This window comes from Scyliorhinus torazame, chromosome 17 (assembly GCF_047496885.1).
Source record: "Scyliorhinus torazame isolate Kashiwa2021f chromosome 17, sScyTor2.1, whole genome shotgun sequence".
NCBI classification, from domain to species: Eukaryota; Metazoa; Chordata; class Chondrichthyes; order Carcharhiniformes; family Scyliorhinidae; genus Scyliorhinus; species Scyliorhinus torazame.
In genome coordinates this window covers 79,284,678-79,303,478 of record NC_092723.1, presented here as the reverse complement: position 1 = coordinate 79,303,478, position 18,801 = coordinate 79,284,678, and the positions used below count along the sequence as shown (strand labels likewise).

At 51.9% G+C, this 18,801-nt stretch overlaps 1 protein-coding gene and 1 long non-coding RNA gene across 2 annotated transcripts in view; one reads left to right on the top strand and one right to left on the bottom strand.

The window, feature by feature from the left end:
• The window catches only part of LOC140393968 (uncharacterized), a 505,220-nt gene extending 493,280 nt beyond the window's left edge, over nt 1-11,940 (bottom strand). The window contains exon 1 of the mRNA XM_072480674.1: nt 11,821-11,940. The gene's annotated coding sequence lies outside the window, so the exon portion shown is untranslated. The remainder of the gene's footprint in view (nt 1-11,820) is intronic.
• LOC140393969 (uncharacterized) overlaps nt 1-18,801 on the top strand; it is a 116,100-nt gene that overhangs the window by 24,887 nt on the left and 72,412 nt on the right. The gene's annotated exons all lie outside the window — the stretch shown is intronic.

Here is an 18,801-nt window from a genome sequence, read left to right as displayed (position 1 = left end):
TGGAGGAGGGCACAGTAATGGGGAAGGACTGTTGGGATGGAGGAGGTTACAGAGATGGGGTATGTTGTTGGGATTGAGGAGGATAGAGTTATGGGGAGTGGTCTTTGGGAGCGAGGAGGTTACAGTGATGGATGAAGTGGTGTTGGGAAGGAGGAGTTTACAGTGAAAGGGAAGGCCTGTTGGGATGAACGAAGTCACAGTGATGGGAAACGGACGTTGGGATAGAGGAGGTCACAGTGATGGGGAAGGGTTGTTGAAGTGGAGGAGGTCACAGTGATGGGGATGGGTCTACAGGATGGAGGAGGTCACAGGGATGGGGAAGCATATTTGGAATGGAGGAGTTCACAGTGATGGGGAAGGGTCTACGGGATGGAGGAGGTCACAGGGATGGGGAAGCATATTTGGGATGGAGGAGGTCACAGTGATGGGGAAGAATTGTTGGGATGGAGGAGATGACAGTGATGGTGGAAGGGTTGTTGGGATGGAGGAGGTCACAGTGATGGGGAAGGGACGTTGGGATGGAGGTGGATACAGAGATGGCGAAGGGTTGTTGAGATAGTGGAGGTTGCAGAGATGGTGGTGTGAAGTGGGAGGTTACAGTGATGAGGAAGGATTATTTGTATGGAGGAGGTCATAGTCATGGGGAGGGTTGTTGAGACTCAGGAGGTTACAGTGATGGCGAAGGGTGACTGGGATGGAGGAGGTCAGAGTGATGGGGTGGAAGGGTTGTTGGGATGGAGGAGGTTACAGAGATGGGGAAGGGCCTTTGGGATGGGGGAGGTTACAGTGATGGGGAAGGGCCTTTGGGATGGGGAGGTTACAGTGATGGGGAAGAATTGTTGGTGTGGAGGAGGTTACAGTGATGGGGGGATGTTGTTGGGATGCAGGAGATTCCAGTGATGGGAAGCGGTTGTTAGGATGTAAGAGGTCACAGTGATGGGGAAGGGTAATTGGAACAGAGAAGGTTACGACGATGGGGATGTGTTGTTAGGATGGAGGAGGTTACAGTGATGGGGAAGGCCTATTGGAATGGAGGAGCTAACAGTGATGGGGAAGGCCTGTTAGGATGGAGGATACTGTGATGGGATAAAGGGTGTTGGGATGGAGGAGGTTACAGTGAGGGGGGGGGGTGTTTTTGGGATGGAGGAGGATAGAGTTATGGGGAATGGTCTTTGGGAGCGAGGAGGTTACAGTAATGGATGAAGGGGTGTTGGGAAGGAGGAGGTTACATTGTTGGGGATGTGTTGTTGGGATGAAGGAGGTTACAGTGATGGGGAAGGGTTGTTGACATGGAGGAGGTTACAACGATGTGAAGAGAAATTGGGACAGAGGAGGTTACAACGATGGGGATGTGGTCTTGGGATGGATGAGGTTACAGTGATAGGAAAGGCCTGTTGGGATGAACGAGGTTACAGTGATAGGGAAGGGACGTTGGGATATAGAGGAGGTCACAGTGATGCGGAAAGTAAATTGGGATGGAGGAGGTTACAGAGATGGGGAAGGGTTGTTGGGATGGAGGAGGTCACAGAGATGGTGGAAGGGCTGTTGGGATGGAGGAGGTAACAGTGATGGTGGAAGGGCTGTTGGGATGGAGGAGGTCACAGAGATGGTGGAAGGGTTGTTGGGATGCAGGAGGTCACAGTGATGGAGAAAGGCCATTGGGATGTAGGAGGTCACAGCGATGGTGGAAGGGTTGTTGGGATGGAGGAGGTCACAGAGATGGTGGAAGGGCTGTTGGGATGGAGGAGGTAACAGTGATGGTGGAAGGGCTGTTGGGATGCAGGAGGTCACAGTGATGGAGAAAGGCCATTGGGATGTAGGAGGTCACAGCGATGGTGGAAGGGTTGTTGGGATGGAGGAGGTCACAGTGATGGGGGAAGGGTTGTTGGGATGGAGGAGGTCACAGTGAAGGGGGTATGTTGTTCGGATGGGGGAGGTTTCAACAAAGGGGAAGAATTGTTGGTTTGGTGGAGGTTACATTGATTGTGGGATGTTATTGGGGTGCAGGAGTTTCCAGAGAGGGGGAGTGGCCATTAGGATGGAGGCGGTTACAGTGATGGGGAAAGTACATTGGGATGGAGGAGGTTACAGAGATGGGGAAGGGTTTGTTGGGATGGAGGATGTCACAGTGATGGGGAAGGGTCTTTGGGATGGAGGAGGTCACAGTGATGGGGAAGGATTGTTGGGATGGAGGATGTCACAGTGATGGGGAAGGGTCTTTGGGATGGAGGAGGTCACAGTGATGGGGAAGGATTGTTGGGATGGAGGATGTCACTGTGATGGTGGAAGGATTGTTGGGATGGAGGATGTCACAGTGATGGTGGGAGGGCTGTTGGGATGGAGGAGGTTACATAGATGGGGAAGGGTCTTTGGGATGGAGGAGGTCACAGTGATGGGGAAGGATTGTTGGGATGGAGGATGTCACTGTGATGGTGGAAGGGTTGTTGGGATGGAGGAGGTCAGAGCGATGGTGGAAGGGCTGTTGGGATGGAGGAGGTTACAGAGGTGGGGAAGGGTCTTTGGGATGGAGGAGGTCACAGTGATGGTGGAAGGGTTGTTGGGATGGAGGAGGTCACAGTGATGGGGAAGGGTTGTTGGGATGGAGGAGGTCACAGTGAAGGGGGTATGTTGTTCGGATGGGGGAGGTTTCAACGAAGGGGAAGAATTGTTGGTTTGGTGGAGTTTACATTGATTGTGGGATGTTATTGGGATGCAGGAGTTTCCAGAGAGGGGGAGTGGTCGTTAGGATGGAGGTGGTTACAGTGATGGGGATAGTACATTGGGATGGAGGAGGTTACAGAGATGGGGAAGGGTTTGTTGGGATGGAGGAGGTCACAGTGATGGGGAAGGGTCTTTGGGATGGTGGAGGTCACAGTGATGGGGAAAGGCCATTGGGATGGAGGAGGGCACAGTGATGGGGAAGGGATGATGGAATGGAGAACGTTACAGAGATGGAGAAGGGTTGTTGGAATGGAGGAGGGCACAGCAATGGGATGGAGAAGGTTACAGAGATGGCGAAGGATTGTTGGGATGGAGGAGGGCACAGTAATGGGGAAGGACTGTTGGGATGGAGGAGGTTACAGAGATGGGGTATGTTGTTGTGATTGAGGAGGATAGAGCTATGGGGAGTGGTCTTTGGGAGCGAGGAGGTTACAGTGATGGATGAAGTGGTGTTGGGAAGGAGGAGGTTACATTGTTGGGGATGTGTTGTTGGGATGAAGGAGGTTACAGTGATGGGGAAGGTTTGTTGACATGGAGGAGGTTACAACGATGTGAAGAGTAATTGGGACAGAGGAGGTTACAGTGATGGGGATGTGTTGTTTGGATGGAGGAGGTCTCAGTGATGGTGGAAGTGTTGTTGGTATGGAGGAGGTCACAGTGATGGGAGGGATATTTGGGATGGAGGAGGTCACAGTGATTGGGAAGGGTTGTTGGGATGGAGGAAGTCACAGTGATGGTGGAAGGATTGTTGGGATGGAGGAAGTCACAGTGATGGTGGAAGGTTTGTTGGGATGGAGGAAGTCACAGTGATGGAGAAGGGCCGTTGCGATGGAGGAGGTCTCAGTGATGGGGAAGGGACGTTGGGATGTAGGAGGTCACAGCGATGGTGGAAGGGCTGTTGGGATGGAGGAGTTCACAGTGATTTGGGAAGGGTTGTTGGGATGAAGGAGGTTACAGTGAAGGGGGTATGTTGCTCGGATGGGGGAGGTTTCAACGAAGGGGAAGAATTGTTGGTTTGGTGGAGGTTACATTGATTGTGGGATGTTATTGGGATGCAGGAGTTTCCAGAGAGGGGGAGTGGTCATTAGGATGGAGGCGGTTACAGTGATGGGGAAAGTACATTGGGATGGAGGAGGTTACAGAGATGGGGAAGGGTTTGTTGGGATGGAGGATGTCACAGTGATGGGGAAGGGTCTTTGGGATGGAGGAGGTCACAGTGATGGGGAAGGATTGTTGGGATGGAGGATGTCACAGCGATGGTGGAAGGGCTGTTGGGATGGAGGAGGTTACAGAGATGGGGAAGGGTCTTTGGGATGGAGGAGGTCACAGTGATGGTGGAAGGGTTGTTGGGATGGAGGAGGTCACAGTGATGGGGAAATGGCTGTTGGGATGGAGGAGGTCACAGTGATGGGGAAGGATTGTTGGGATGGAGGATGTCACTGTGATGGTGGAAGGGTTGTTGGGATGGAGGAGGTCACAGTGATGGTGGAAAGGTTGTTGGGATGGAGGAGGTCACAGTGATGGGGGAAGGGTTGTTGGGATGGAGGAGGTTACAGAGATGGGGAAGAGTTTGTTGGGATGGAGGAGGTCACAGTGATGGGGAAGGGTCTTTGGGATGGTGGAGGTCACAGTGATGGGGAAAGGCCATTGGGATGGAGGAGGGCACAGTGATGGGGAAGGGATGATGGAGTGGAGAACGTTACAGAGATGGAGAAGGGTTGTTGGAATGGAGGAGGGCACAGCAATGGGATGGAGAAGGTTACAGAGATGGCGAAGGATTGTTGGGATGGAGGAGGGCACAGTAATGGGGAAGGACTGTTGGGATGGAGGAGTTTACAGAGATGGGGTATGTTGTTGGGATTGAGGAGGATAGAGTTATGGGGAGTGGTCTTTGGGAGCGAGGAGGTTACAGTGATGGATGAAGTGGTGTTGGGAAGGAGGAGGTTACATTGTTGGGGATGTGTTGTTGGGATGAAGGAGGTTACAGTGATGGGGAAGTGTTGTTGACATGGAGGAGGTTACAACGATGTGAAGAGTAATTGGGACAGAGGAGGTTACAACGATGGGGATGTGTTGTTGGGATGGACGAGGTTCCAGTAAAAGGGAAGGCCTGTTGGGATGAACGTGGTTACAGTGATAGGAAAGGGATGTTGGGATAGAAGAGGTTACAGTGACGGGGAAAGGATTTTGGGATGGAGGAGGTTACAGAGATGGGGAAGGGTTGTTGGGATGGAGGAGGCCACAGAGATGGTGGAAGCATTTTTGAGATGGAGGAGGTCACAGTGATGGGGAAGGATATTTGGGATGGAGGAGGTCACAGTGATGGGGAAGGATTGTTGGGATGGAGGAAGTCACAGTGATGGTGGAAGGATTGTTGGGATGGAGGAGGTCACAGTGATGGGGAAGGGTCGTTGCGATGGAGGAGGTCACAGTGATGGGGAAGGGACGTTGGGGTGGAGGTGGTTACAGAGATGGCGAAGGGTTGTTGAGATAGAGGAGTTTGTAGAGATGGTGATCGGACGTGGGAGGTTACAGTGATGAGGAAGGATTATTGGGATGGAGGAGGTCAGAGTGATGGGGTGGAAGGGTTGTTAGGATGGAGGAGGTTACAGTGAGGGAGTGTGTTGCTGGGATGGAGGAGATTACAGTGATAGGAGTATGTTGCTGGGATGGAGGAGATTACAGTGATGGAGGAATTGTTGCTGGGATGGAGGAGGTTACAGTGATGGAGGAAGTGTTGCTGGAATGGAGGAGGTTACAATGATGGGGTGGGATTGTTGGAATGGAGGAGGTCACAGTGATGGTGCAAGGGTTGTTGGGATAGAGGAGGTCACAGTGATGGGGAAGGGCCATTGGATGGAGGAGGTTACAGTGATGGGAAGGGCCATTGGATGAGGAGGTTACAGTGATGGGGATGTGTTGTTGGGATGGAGGAGGTTACAGTGATGGATGAAGGGGTGTTAGGAAGGAGGAAGTTACAGTGGGGGGGGGGGGGGAGAGGGGTGTTGGGATGGAGGAGGTCACATTGATGGGGAAGGGTCATTTGGATGGAGGAGATTACAGTGATAGATGAAAGGGTGTTGGGATGGAGGAGGTTACAGTGGGGGGGGGAGAGGGATGTTGGGATGGAGGAAGTCATATTGATGGGGAATGGTCATTTGGATGGAGGAGATTACAGTGATAGATGAAAGGGTGTTGGGATGGAGGAGGTTACAGTGGGGGGGGTGGAAGAGGGATGTTGGGATGGAGGAAGTCACATTGATAGGGAAGGGTCATTGGGATGGAGGATTTCACAATGAGGGGGATGGGTTAATGGGGTGGAGGAGGTTACAGAGATGGGGGTATGTTGTTGGAACAGAGGAGGATAGAGTTATGAGGAATGGTCTTTGGGAGCGAGGAGGTTACAGTGATGGATGAAGGGGTGTTGGGAAGGAGGAGGTTACATTGTTGGGGATGTGTTGTTGGGATGAAGGAGGTTACAGTGATGGGGAAGGGTTGTTGACATGGGGGAGGTTACAATGATGTGAAGAATAATTGGGACAGAGGAGGTTACAGTGATGGGGATGTGTTGTTTGGATGGAGGAGGTCTCAGTGATGGTGGAAGTTTTGTTGGTATGGAGGAGGTCACAGTGATGGGGAAGGATATTTGGGATGGAGGAGGTCACAGTGATTGGGAAGGGTTGTTGGGATGGAGGAAGTCACAGTGATGGTGGAAGGATTGTTGGGATAGAGGAAGTCACAGTGATGGTGGAAGGTTTGTTGGGATGGAGGAAGTCACAGTGATGGAGAAGGGCCGTTGCGATGGAGGAGGTCACAGTGATGGGGAAGGGTCGTTGCGATGGAGGAGGTCGCAGTGATGGGGAAGGGACATTGGGATGGAGGTGGTTACAGAGATGGCGAAGGGTTGTTGAGATAGAGGAGTTTGTAGAGATGGTGGTCGGACGTGGGAGGTTACAGTGATGAGGAAGGATTATTGGGATGGAGGAGGTCAGAGTGAAGGGGTGGAAGGGTTGTTAGGATGGAGGAGGTTACAGTGATGGAGTGTGTTGCTGGGATGGAGGAGATTACAGTGATAGGAGTATGTTGCTGGGACGGAGGAGGTTACAGTGATGGAGGAAGTGTTGCTGGGATGGAGGAGATTACAGTGATGGAGGAAGTGTTGCTGGAATGGAGGAGGTTACAATGATGGAGTGGGATTGTTGGAATGGAGGAGGTCACAGTGATGAGGAAGGGTCGTTGAGATGGATGAGTTTACAGTGATGGGGAAGCCCTGTTGGAATGGACGAGGTTACAGTGATGGGAAAGGGATGTTGGGATGGAGGAGGTCTCATTGATGGGGAAGGGTCATTGGGATGGAGTAGGTTACAGTGATGGATGAAGGGGTGTTAGGAATGAGAAGGTTACAGTGGGGGGGAAGAGGGATGTTGGGATGGAGGAGGTCACATTGATGGGGAAGGGTCATTTAGATGGAGGAGTTTACAACGATGTGAAGAGTAATTGGGGCAGAGGAGGTTACAACGATGGGGATGTGTTGTTGGGATGGATGAGGTTACAGTGAAAGGGAAGGGACGTTAGGATAGAGGAGGTCACAGTGATGGGGAAAGGACGTTGGGGAGGTTACAGTGATGGGGAAGGCCTGTTGGAATGGACGAGGTTACAGTGAAGGGAAAGGGATTTTGGGATGGAGGAGGTTGCAGAGATGGTGGTGTGAAGTGGGAGGTTACAGTGATGAGGAAGGATTATTGGGATGGAGGAGGTCATAGTGATGGGGAGGGTTATTGAGATTCAGGAGGTTACAGTGATGGCGAAGGGTGATTGGGATGGAGGAGGTCAGAGTGATGGGGTGGAAGGGTCGTTGGGATGGAGGAGGTTACAGAGATGGGGAAGGGCCTTTGGAATGGGGGAGGTTACAGTGATGGGGAAGAATTGTTGGTGTGGAGGAGATTACAGTGATGGGGGATGTTGTTGGGATGCAGGAGATTCCAGTGATGGGAAGCGGTCGTTAGGATGTAAGAGGTTACAGTGATGGGGAAGGGTAATTGGAACAGAGAAGGTTACAACGATGGGGATGTGTTGTTGGGATGGAGGAGGTTACAGTGATGGGGAAGGCCTATTAGGAGGGAGGATACAGTGATCGGAGAAAGGGTGTTGGGATGGAGGAGGTTACAGTGAGGAGGGAAGGGGTGTTGGGATGGAGGAGGTCACATTGATGGGGAAGGGTCATTGGGATGGAGGTGGTCACAATGATGGGGATGGGTTAATGGGGTGGAGGAGGTTACAGAGATGGGGGGATGTTGTTGGGATGGAGGAGGATAGAGTTATGGGGAATGGTCTTTGGGAGCGAGGAGGTTACAGTGATGGATGAAGGGGTGTTGGGAAGGAGGAGGTTACATTGTTGGGGATGTGTTGTTGGGATGAAGGAGGTTACAGTGATGGGGAAGGGTTGTTGACCTGGAGGAGCTTACAACGATGTGAAGAGTATTTGGGACAGAGGAGGTTTCCACGATGGGGATGTGTTGTTGGGATAGGGAAGGCCTCTTGGGATGAACGAGGTTACAGTGATAGGAAAGGGACGTTGGGATACAGGAGGTCACAGAGTTGAGGAAGGGTTGTTGGGATGGAGGATGTCACCGTGATGGTGGAAGGGTTGTTGGGATGGAGGAGGTCACAGTGATGGTGGAAAGGTTGTTGGGGTGGAGGAGGTCACAGTGATGGGGAAGGGTCATTGGGATGGAGGAGGTCACAGTGATGGGGGAAGGGTTGTTGGGATGGAGGAGTTTACAGTGAAGGGGAGGTTTCAACGAAGGGGAAGAATTGTTGGTTTGGTGGAGGTTACATTGATTGTGGGATGTTATTGGGATGCAGGAAGTTCCAGAGAGGGGGAGTGGTCGTTAGGATGGAGGCGGTTACAGTGATGGGGAAGGGTAATTAGGTCAGAGGAGGTTACAATGATGGGGATGTCTTGTTGAGATGGACGAGGTTAAAGTGATGGGGAAGGCCTGTTGGAATGGACGAGGTTACAGTGATTGGAAAGGGATGTTGGGATGGAGGAGGCACAGTGATGGGGAAGGGTCTTTGGGATGGAGGAGGTCACAGTGATGGGGAAAGGCCATTGGGATGGAGGAGGGCACAGTGATGGGGAAGGAACGATGGAGAGGAGGACGTTACAGAGATGGGGAAGGGTTGTTGAGATGGAGGAGGGCACAGAGATGGGGCAACTGTCTTTGCAATGGAAGTTACAGTGATGGGGAAGGATTGTTGAGATGGAGGAAATTACAGTGATGGGGGTATGTTGCTGGAATGGCGGAGGTTATAGTGATGGAGGAAGCGTTGCTGGGATGGAGGAGGTTAGGGTGATGGTGAAGGGATGTTGGAATGGAGGAGGTGACAGCGATGGTGAAGGGTTGTTGGGATGCAGAAGGTTACAGTGAGGGCGGAGCGGATGTAGGGATAGAGGCGGTTACAGTGATGGCGGAGGGGATGTAGGGACGGAGGAGCTTACAGTGATGGGAGTGTTTTGCTGGGATGGAGGAGGTTACAGTGATGGAGGAAATTTTGCTGGGATGGAGGAGGTTATGGTGAGGGGAGTTTGTTGCTGGGATGGAGGAGGTTACAGTGATGGGAGTGTGTTGTTGGGATGGAGGAGGTTACAGTGATGGGGCTATGTTGCTGGGATGGAGGAGGTTACACTGATGGGAGTGTGTTGCTGGGATGGAGGAGGTTACAGTGATGGAAGTTTGTTGCTGGGATGGAGGAGGTTACAGTGATGGGAGTGTGTTGCTGGGATGGAGGAGGTTACAGTGATGGGAGTGTGTTGCTGGGATGGAGGAGGTTACAGTGATGGGAGTGTGTTGCTGGGATGGAGGAGGTTACAGTGATGGGGCTATGTTGCTGGGATGGAGGAGGTTACAGTGATGGGAGTGTGTTGCTGGGATGGAGGAGGTTACAGTGATGGAAGTTTGTTGCTGGGATGGAGGAGGTTACAGTGATGGGAGTGTGTTGCTGGGATGGAGGAGGTTACAGTGATGGGGCTATGTTGCTGGGATGGAGGAGTTTACAGTGATGGCAGTGTGTTGCTGAGATGGAGGAGGTTACAGTGATGGAAGTTTGTTGCTGGGATGGAGGAGGTTACAGTGATGGGAGTGTGTTGCTGGGATGGAGGAGGTTACAGTGATGGGGCTATGTTGCTGGGATGGAGGAGTTTACAGTGATGGCAGTGTGTTGCTGGGATGGAGGAGGTTACAGTGATGGGGCTATGTTGCTGGGATGGAGGAGTTTACAGTGATGGCAGTGTGTTGCTGAGATGGAGGAGGTTACAGTGATGGGGGGTGTTGCTGGGATGGAGGAGGTTACAGTGATGGCAGTGTGTTGCTGAGATGGAGGAGGTTACAGTGATGGGAGTGTGTTGCTGGGATGGAGGAGGTTACAGTGATGGGGCTATGTTGCTGGGATGGAGGAGTTTACAGTGATGGCAGTGTGTTGCTGAGATGGAGGAGGTTACAGTGATGGAAGTTTGTTGCTGGGATGGAGGAGGTTACAGTGATGGGAGTGTGTTGCTGGGATGGAGGAGGTTACAGTGATGGGAGTGTGTTGCTGGGATGGAGGAGGTTACAGTGATGGGGCTATGTTGCTGGGATGGAGGAGTTTACAGTGATGGGAGTGTGTTGCTGGGATGGAGGAGGTTACAGTGATGGGGCTATGTTGCTGGGATGGAGGAGGTTACAGTGATGGGAGTGTGTTGCTGGGATGGAGGAGGTTACAGTGATGGGAGTGTGTTGCTGGGATGGAGGAGGTTACAGTGATGGAAGTTTGTTGCTGGGATGGAGGAGGTTACAGTGATGGGGCTATGTTGCTGGGATGGAGGAGTTTACAGTGATGGCAGTGTGTTGCTGAGATGGAGGAGGTTACAGTGATGGGGGGTGTTGCTGGGATGGAGGAGGTTACAGTGATGGCAGTGTGTTGCTGAGATGGAGGAGGTTACAGTGATGGGAGTGTGTTGCTGGGATGGAGGAGGTTACAGTGATGGGGCTATGTTGCTGGGATGGAGGAGTTTACAGTGATGGCAGTGTGTTGCTGAGATGGAGGAGGTTACAGTGATGGAAGTTTGTTGCTGGGATGGAGGAGGTTACAGTGATGGGAGTGTGTTGCTGGGATGGAGGAGTTTACAGTGATGGGAGTGTGTTGCTGGGATGGAGGAGGTTACAGTGATGGGGCTATGTTGCTGGGATGGAGGAGGTTACAGTGATGGGAGTGTGTTGCTGGGATGGAGGAGGTTACAGTGATGGGAGTGTGTTGCTGGGATGGAGGAGGTTACAGTGATGGAAGTTTGTTGCTGGGATGGAGGAGGTTACAGTGATGGGAGTGTGTTGCTGGGATGGAGGAGGTTACAGTGATGGAAGTTTGTTGCTGGGATGGAGGAGGTTACAGTGATGCGGGGGGGCTGTTGCTGGGATGTCAGTGGTTACAGTGATGGGGAAGAGTTGTTGGGAGGCTACGGTGATGGGGAGCGCTGAAGCCACAGAAGTATTTTACGTCTATGATGGGCATTTTAAAATCAAGACATGGAGGAGGGCACAACGATGGGATGGAGAAGGTTACAGAGATGGCGAAGGGTTGTTGGGATGGAGGAGGGCACAGTGTTGGGGAAGGACTGTTGGGATGGAGGAGGTTACAGAGATTGCGAAGTGTTGTTGGGATGGAGGAGGGCAGCTAAGGAAACATAGGGTTAACATGCATCAATGTGACAGGGGATATAGGCAGCCAAGTTTTGAGTTAATACTGACCCCATAAACATCAACCCTGACACATTAACACACACATACATTTTATGCGTACACACACATGCATGTTGAATATGCACATTCACTCATGCACAATGCTCACTGAAACAGACACCAGAGACTAAAGTGTACAACTAACATACACACACGTGCCTATATACGCTCTAACATACACACACATGCTAGCTCAGCCACCAACACACAGATACACAACAATAAACAAATATGAACACACACTAGTACACAAACACACATGCTAACTCACTCACACATACAAATGCAGTTACATACCCAGTTAATAATGAAATGAGTAACTTACAGAGACTTCTTTCTGTTCCTTGTCTCACTGAGATTGTGTGTTAAGTGACGTGCTGTTGGATTGTCTTCCCATCTGAAGAGGTTCTTGTTGTAAAACGTGTCCTGTTTGCACTGTGCGCTGTGATAAAATGGCAGAGTCATGTCTTGCTTTAGAATTTCCGTTGATTATATCAAGTTGAGCTGAAGCAATAACCACGGCATCCAGTGTCATTTCCTGCGAAAGAAGGAGGGGGAAGGGATTAGATGTGTTCATAGTCCGTTGCCAATCTGACCTCCGTGTTCAGATTGAAGTGGTGACTAATGGTTCCCTGAGAGAAACATCGGCCTCCACTCTCAGCCTCATCTCAAAGCCTCAACCACAAGGGAGGGCACTGGTTATCTGGTGGGTCATCACCCCTCTATTGTCTCAGAAAAACAAATCCTATTCCATTACCCACCAGTTGCCTGGTAATGCCAGGGTTCAACTAGTAACAGATTCCAGTGAGTAATGCCCATGTCGAGGGTGGTGCCAATTTGCCTCTGTTTGCCATCCTGGAACTGGGTCTTGACTGAAGGTTCATCAAAAATCACATTTGCTCCCTGAGTTCTGTAAAAAAAAAGAAATTGAATAAAGATTTGGGCCACAAATTTAGATGTGTAGCACCCACATTTTCTGTGCTCTGTGGGCCATTCTTGACCCAAGATAGCGTCCATGCCACATATGCACGCCTCTGATGCATGCTATGTCAAGACGCCATTTTAGGTTGATCAATAATGTGGGTGTTGTGAATGTGCACCTGGAGTGCAGGGTAGATCGGTGGTGACATAATTCAGTCTGTAACTGCAATGCCATTTCAACCTCACCTCTCCAGCTAAAGCCGTCTCCTAACCTCACACAGTCAGCGTGCATTCAGCAGCCAGAATGAGCATCCAACAGCACTCTTTAAAGGGATGGTAAACTCCTTTCAGGTTCGATGCTAATTGATTTTTATTGCCTGTTGCTGCGTTAGTCGGAGTGTTTGGTGGTTTGCAAAGCCATTTAAAGTTGGTGAAGTTTGCAGGGTGTGATGTCAACATGAGAAAGGCCTTGATTCTCACTGCAAGACTTCTGCTCAGAACACTTGCTCGCTCAGCGATGGGTGCTGTATTACTAATCTCTCTAGTCTGCAGCATGCCAGGGAGATTGAGCAGAGGCAACACAGAGGAGGACAACTTACTCAAAGAGGAAGCTGGGGGAGGAAGGGCTTTCAGCAGGATCCCACTTTCACTGAGGGGCTTCAGGGAGCAATTGTCTTCTCTTCACCTCAGCAGGGAAGCATGTGCAATGTCTGTTTTATAAAATAGGTGGTAGTGGAATCTGCCACATGTACAGGCAGAGCTGCACGTCGAAGAAGAATGAAGAAGATATTGTCAGTGGTTGTGACGGTGACTGGGCCATGAATGTTTCCACATCGGCCTCCTTCCAGGCTGGATCAGATGATATTTTCAACATCGAGGAGTTTGTTGTCTGTCATTGTGTAAAAGAACTCATTGACATTCTGGGCTTCAGGCCGGCGGGGAATTCCAGTCCCACGCCAGCGCACGAGTTTCCCAGCGGTGAAGGGTTCTGTCAATGGGAAATCCCGGTGACAACAGCGGGACCGGTAGATCCGCTGGCGGGACGGCTCCTCTGCCAAAAAACACGCGGCGGGATGGTCGGTAAATATGCCCTTTATATGCGGGCAGGGCCACAAATATTTCATTCTCTCTTTGTCGTGTTGGGTGTTCTGGTCTACAAACAGGTCAACACGGCTGGAGATGGTGTAACTCTATTTTATTAACACCTCAACTGTAATAACTTACTGTAAGCTTGGGTACGTTCATTACCAGCTTATCTGTGGATCCTGTCCTATCACTGTCTAGGTGAGTCACTCAGCACATGGTGACTGTCTGAGAGGAAGGCTGTGAGCTCTGTGCTCTGAGCTGGCTGCTGCTAGAAAGAGCGGGAACTCTGGTGTCCCCTGTCTTTATAGTGCGTGTGCTCTCACTGGTGATTGGCTGCGATGTTGTGGATGCTGATTGGTCCTACTGTATGTTCATCAGTGTGTCAGTGTGTGTGTCATTGCACCATGATATGCTGATGTATACCATGATATCCCCCCTTTTCGCAAAGAATATGTGCCTACATGAGAATAAATAAAGTGTAGTGAGTTTGTCTGATCATGTGTGTGCATTATTTACATCAATATGTACATGTGGCTATGCTATATACATGGGAAGGTGCCAGGTGCAGAGGAAAACTATGTTACACCAAGAATGAAACAAATGCTATTAACAAACGATGAAAAACTCTGAAACAGTACGGCAGAACAAGTCAGTGAGTCCAATAGTGCAAGGTTTATAAATCAAGTCTTCGGGTTGACCGCCTCAAGGGTGGTTCAGGATCCACCGGCTGAGGAATGGGCCGGGCCACGGTCGAGTGAGGAGGAGGCAGGGTATCCGGAAGCTCAACAAAGTCCATGTTAGGGACAACAGGAGGGCGTGGCACCGGTGCAGAATTTCATAGCGAGCGTGGAACCAGACGAAGGGCACGCCGATTGAGGTGGCGAATGGAGCCATCAGGCAAGCGAACCAGAAACGAGCAGGGAGCCACCTGTCTAAGAACTCAGCGGTTGCCGACCAGCCACCCTCCGGAAGATGTATGCGAACATGATCTCCAGGCACCAGGGCAGGAAGATCAGTCGCCCGAACATCATGAGCCGCCTTGTGTTGCTCACGCTCTTGTTGCATCCGCCGAAGTACCGGAGCATGGTCGAGGTCTGGGACGTGAATGGATGGCACAGTGATCCTGAGAGTGCGACCCATAAGCAGCTGGGCCGGCGATAGGACCGTGGACAGTGGGGCCGAGCGATAGGCCAGCAAGGTGAGGTTGAAGTCAGATCCTGCATCAGCAGCCTTGCAGAGGAGCCATTTTACAATGTGGACGCCCTTCTCTGCTTTGCCATTTGACTGAGGGTGCAGGGGACTGGACGTCACGTGTGCAAAGTTGTATGCACTAGCGAAGGAAGACCATTCCTGACTCGCAAAGCAGGGGCCATTGTCTGACATCATGGTGAGCGGAATGCCGTGGCGAGCAAAGGTCTCCTTACAGGCCCAGATAACAGCCGATGACGTGGTGTCGTGCAGGCATATGACCTCAGGATAGCTGGAAAAGTAATCGATGATGATGATGTAGTCCCTGCCGAGTGCATGGAACAGGTCCACGCCCACCTTCGGCCAGGGGGACGTGACCAACTCATGGGGCTGAAGGGTCTCACGGGGTTGTGCCGGCTGAAACCGCTGACAGGTGGGGCAATTGAGCACAGTGTTGGCAGTGTCCTCACTTATTCCCGGCCAGTACACAGCCTCTCGGGCCCTCCGCCGGCACTTCTCAACGCCGAGATGGCCTTCGTGCAGCTGTTCTAAGACAAGCCGGTGCATGCTGTGTGGTATCACAATGCGGTCCAGCTTCAGGAGACATCATCCACGACCGCCAGGTCATCCTGAATGTTGTAAAACTGTGGGCATTGTCCCTTGAGCCACCCGTCCGTCATGTGGCGCATCACACGTTGCAGAAGGGGGTCGGCCGCAGTCTCACGTCGAATGTGGGCAAGGCGTTCGTCAGTGGCCAGCAGATTGGCAGAAGTGAAGGCTACATGTGCGTCGACTTGGCAAACGAACCCCTCAGAGTCGGATGGTGTGTTGACTGCCCTGGACAGAGCGTCTGCTATGATCAGGTCCTTACCCGGGGTGTATACAAGTTGGAAGTCATACCTCCAGAGTTTGAGCAGAATGCGCTGGAGGCGAGGGATCATGTCATTAAGGTCCTTTTGGATGATGCCAACCAGCGGGCGATGGTCGGTCTCCACAGTGAACTGGGGAAGGCCATACACATAGTCGTGCAACTTGTCAACGCCAGTGAACAGGCCTAGGCACTCCTTCTCAATTTGCGCATAGCGCTGCTCTGTGGGGGTCATGGCCCGTGACGCATAGGCGACAGGGTCCCATGATGAGGCGTCATCTCATTGCAGGAGGACCGCCCCAATGCCGGAATGGCTGGTGTCAGTCGAGATTTCCGTCTCCCTTGCAGGATCGAAAAACGCCAGTACCGGGGCGGTGGTGAGCTTGACCTTGAGCTCCTCCCATTCACACTGGTGGGTGGGAAGCCACTGGAATTCAGTTGTCTCCCTGACAAGGTGCCGGAGAGCTGTGGTGTGGGAAGCGAGGTTAGGGATGAATTTTCCCAGGAAGTTGACCATTCCTAGAAAGCATAGCACCGCCATCTTGTCTGTGGGCTTCTGCATGGCCGTGATGGCTGCCACCTTGTCGGCATCCGGCCGCACGCCCAACCGGGAGATGTGGTCCCCCAAGAACTTTAGCTCGGTTTGGCCAAAAGAACATTTGGCTCTGTTAAGGCGCAGGCCCTGGTCCCGTATCCGTTGAAAGACGCGTTGGAGGTGACTGATATGCTCCTGCGGTGTGTTAGACCAAATTATGATATCGTCCACATAGACGCGCACGCCTTCGATGCCCTCCATCATCTGTTCCATGATGCGATGGAAAACTTCAGAGGCCGATATGATTCCAAATGGCATCCTATTGTAGCAGTATCTGCCAAATGGAGCATTGAAGGTACACAGCTTCCTGCTGGACTGATCCAATTGAATCTGCCAGAAGCCCTTTGAGGCATCAAGCTTGGTGAATATTTTTGCCTGAGCCATCTCGCACGTGATCTCCTCACGTTTGGGTATAGGGTAATGTTCCCTCATTATATTGCGATTTAAGTCTTTCGGGTCTATACAGATCCGGAGCTTGCCGGAAGGCTTCTTGACGCACACCATGGAGCTGACCCATGCAGTTGGCTCCGTCACCCGGGAAAGCACTCCTTGGTCCTGAAGGTCCTGCAGCTGCTGCTTGAGGCGGTCATTGAGGGGTGCTGGGACTCTGCGAGGTGCATGAACTACCGGGGTGGCACCCTGTTTGAGCAGAATTTTGTATGTGTAGGGCAGTGTACCCATGCCTTCGAAAGAATCCTGGTTGTGAGAGAGGATTGAGTTTAGTTGCACCCTGAATTCCGCATCTTAGAAGTCAGATGTGCCTTCTGGAGAGAGAGAGTGTACTCGCTGAATGAGGTGGAGGAGTTTGCACACCTGTGCGCCTAGCAGAGTGTCCTTTGAAGAGCTCACGATCTCAAAGGGTAGGATGGCTTTACGCGAGTTGTGCGTCACTTCGAGTTGGCACGACCCTGTGGCGGGGATGACGTTGCCATTATAGTCGACCAGTTGACAGATGGATGGAAGAATTGATGGCTTGACCCTCAGGGTTTGAAATGCTGACCATGCGAGGAGATTTGCGGAAGCACCAGTGTCCAGGCGGAATCTGATCTGGGATCGGTTGACCGTCAGGGTGGCACACCACTCATCGTCCGGATCAATGCTGTGCACCGACAACGGCTGGTGTGTTCGACTCGGGGACAGCTTGTTCTTGTTGATGACAGCAATGCGGAGGGGCTCCCTGTCCTCAGTGTCCCTGGTCTGTATGATATCAGGATCAGACTCGGTGAATGTGGGTAGAATTGCCCGAACATTTCTGCGAGGCTGGTTAAACTGTTGCGAGTTGGCAGGCTGAGGTGCTCGACAGCAGGCAGCATAGTGGCCAAACCTGCCACAGTGTAGGCATTGTCGCGCTTTGGCCGGACATTGCCGCTTTAAATGGGTGGAGCCACAGTTGCCGCACGTCATGACGTCAGTGCATTCGTTGCGCCACCGCGCATGCGCGGTGCGGTCTTGCGTAGTGCGCACCTGCGCATTGCGTTCCTCCGTGTCAACGTCCCCTCTTTTGGCGCGTACAAGCGCGGGAGGCCTCAGAAAGCACGCGAAACGGCCGCCCTCCTCCGGGCCATGGGCCGGGAGGTACTCAATCGTCTGGACCCACTCCGCCTCGTGGGGCCCCTGCCGCGCCGTTTCAGCCGCCTGGATGTGTGAGTACCGGCTGGTGGCGTTCTCATGCAGGACGCAGATCTCGATGGCCGTCGCTAGGGTGAGTTGCTTGATTTTAAGGAACTGCTGGCGCAGGATGTCCGACATGACCCCGAAAACTATCTGGTCGCGTATCATGGAGTCAGAGGTGGGCCCATAGCCGCAGGACTGTGCGAGGATGCGGAGGTGCGTTAAATAAGACTGGAAAGGCTTGTCCTTACCCTGCAGGCGCTGCTGGAACAGGTACCTTTCGAAGCTTTCGTTTACTTCAACGCTGAAGTGTTCATCAAATTTTAGGAGCACCATCTTGTATTTGGTTTTGTCCTCGCCGTCTGCGAATATAAGGGAGTTAAAGATGTGGATGGCGTGTTGCCCTGCCGTGGAGAGAAGAAGGGCAATCTTCCTGGTGTCCGATGCATTCTCCCTGTCTGTGGCCTCTAGGAAGAGCTGGAAGCTCTGTTTAAAAAGCTTCCAATTCACCCCGAGATTGCCAGCGATGTGTAGAGGCGGCGGAGGGTTGATGTTCTCTATGCTGCAGGATGGTGGATTGCTGATAAGTTGCAGGTAGGTCTCACAGGGGTTAGTATGCGTCCACTCCTGGAACCATGTCGTGTTGGGTGTTCTGGTCTACAAACAGGTCAACACGGCTTTAGATGGTGTAACTCTATTTTATTAACAACTCAACTGTAATAACTTACTGTCAGCTTGGGTACGTTCATTACCAGCTTATCTGTGGATCCTGTCCTATCACTATCTAGGTGAGGCACTCAGCACATGGTGAATGTCTGAGAGGCAGGCTGTGAGCTCTGTACTCTGAGCTGGCTGCTGCTAGAAAGAGCGGGAACTCTGGTGTCCCCTGCCTTTATAGTGTGTGTGCGCTCACTGGTGATTGGCTGCGATGTTGTGTATGCTGGTTGGTCCTACTGTATGTCCATCAGTGTGTCAGTGTGTGTGTGATTGCACCATGATATGCTGATGTATATCATGACACTCTTACCAGCAAGTAG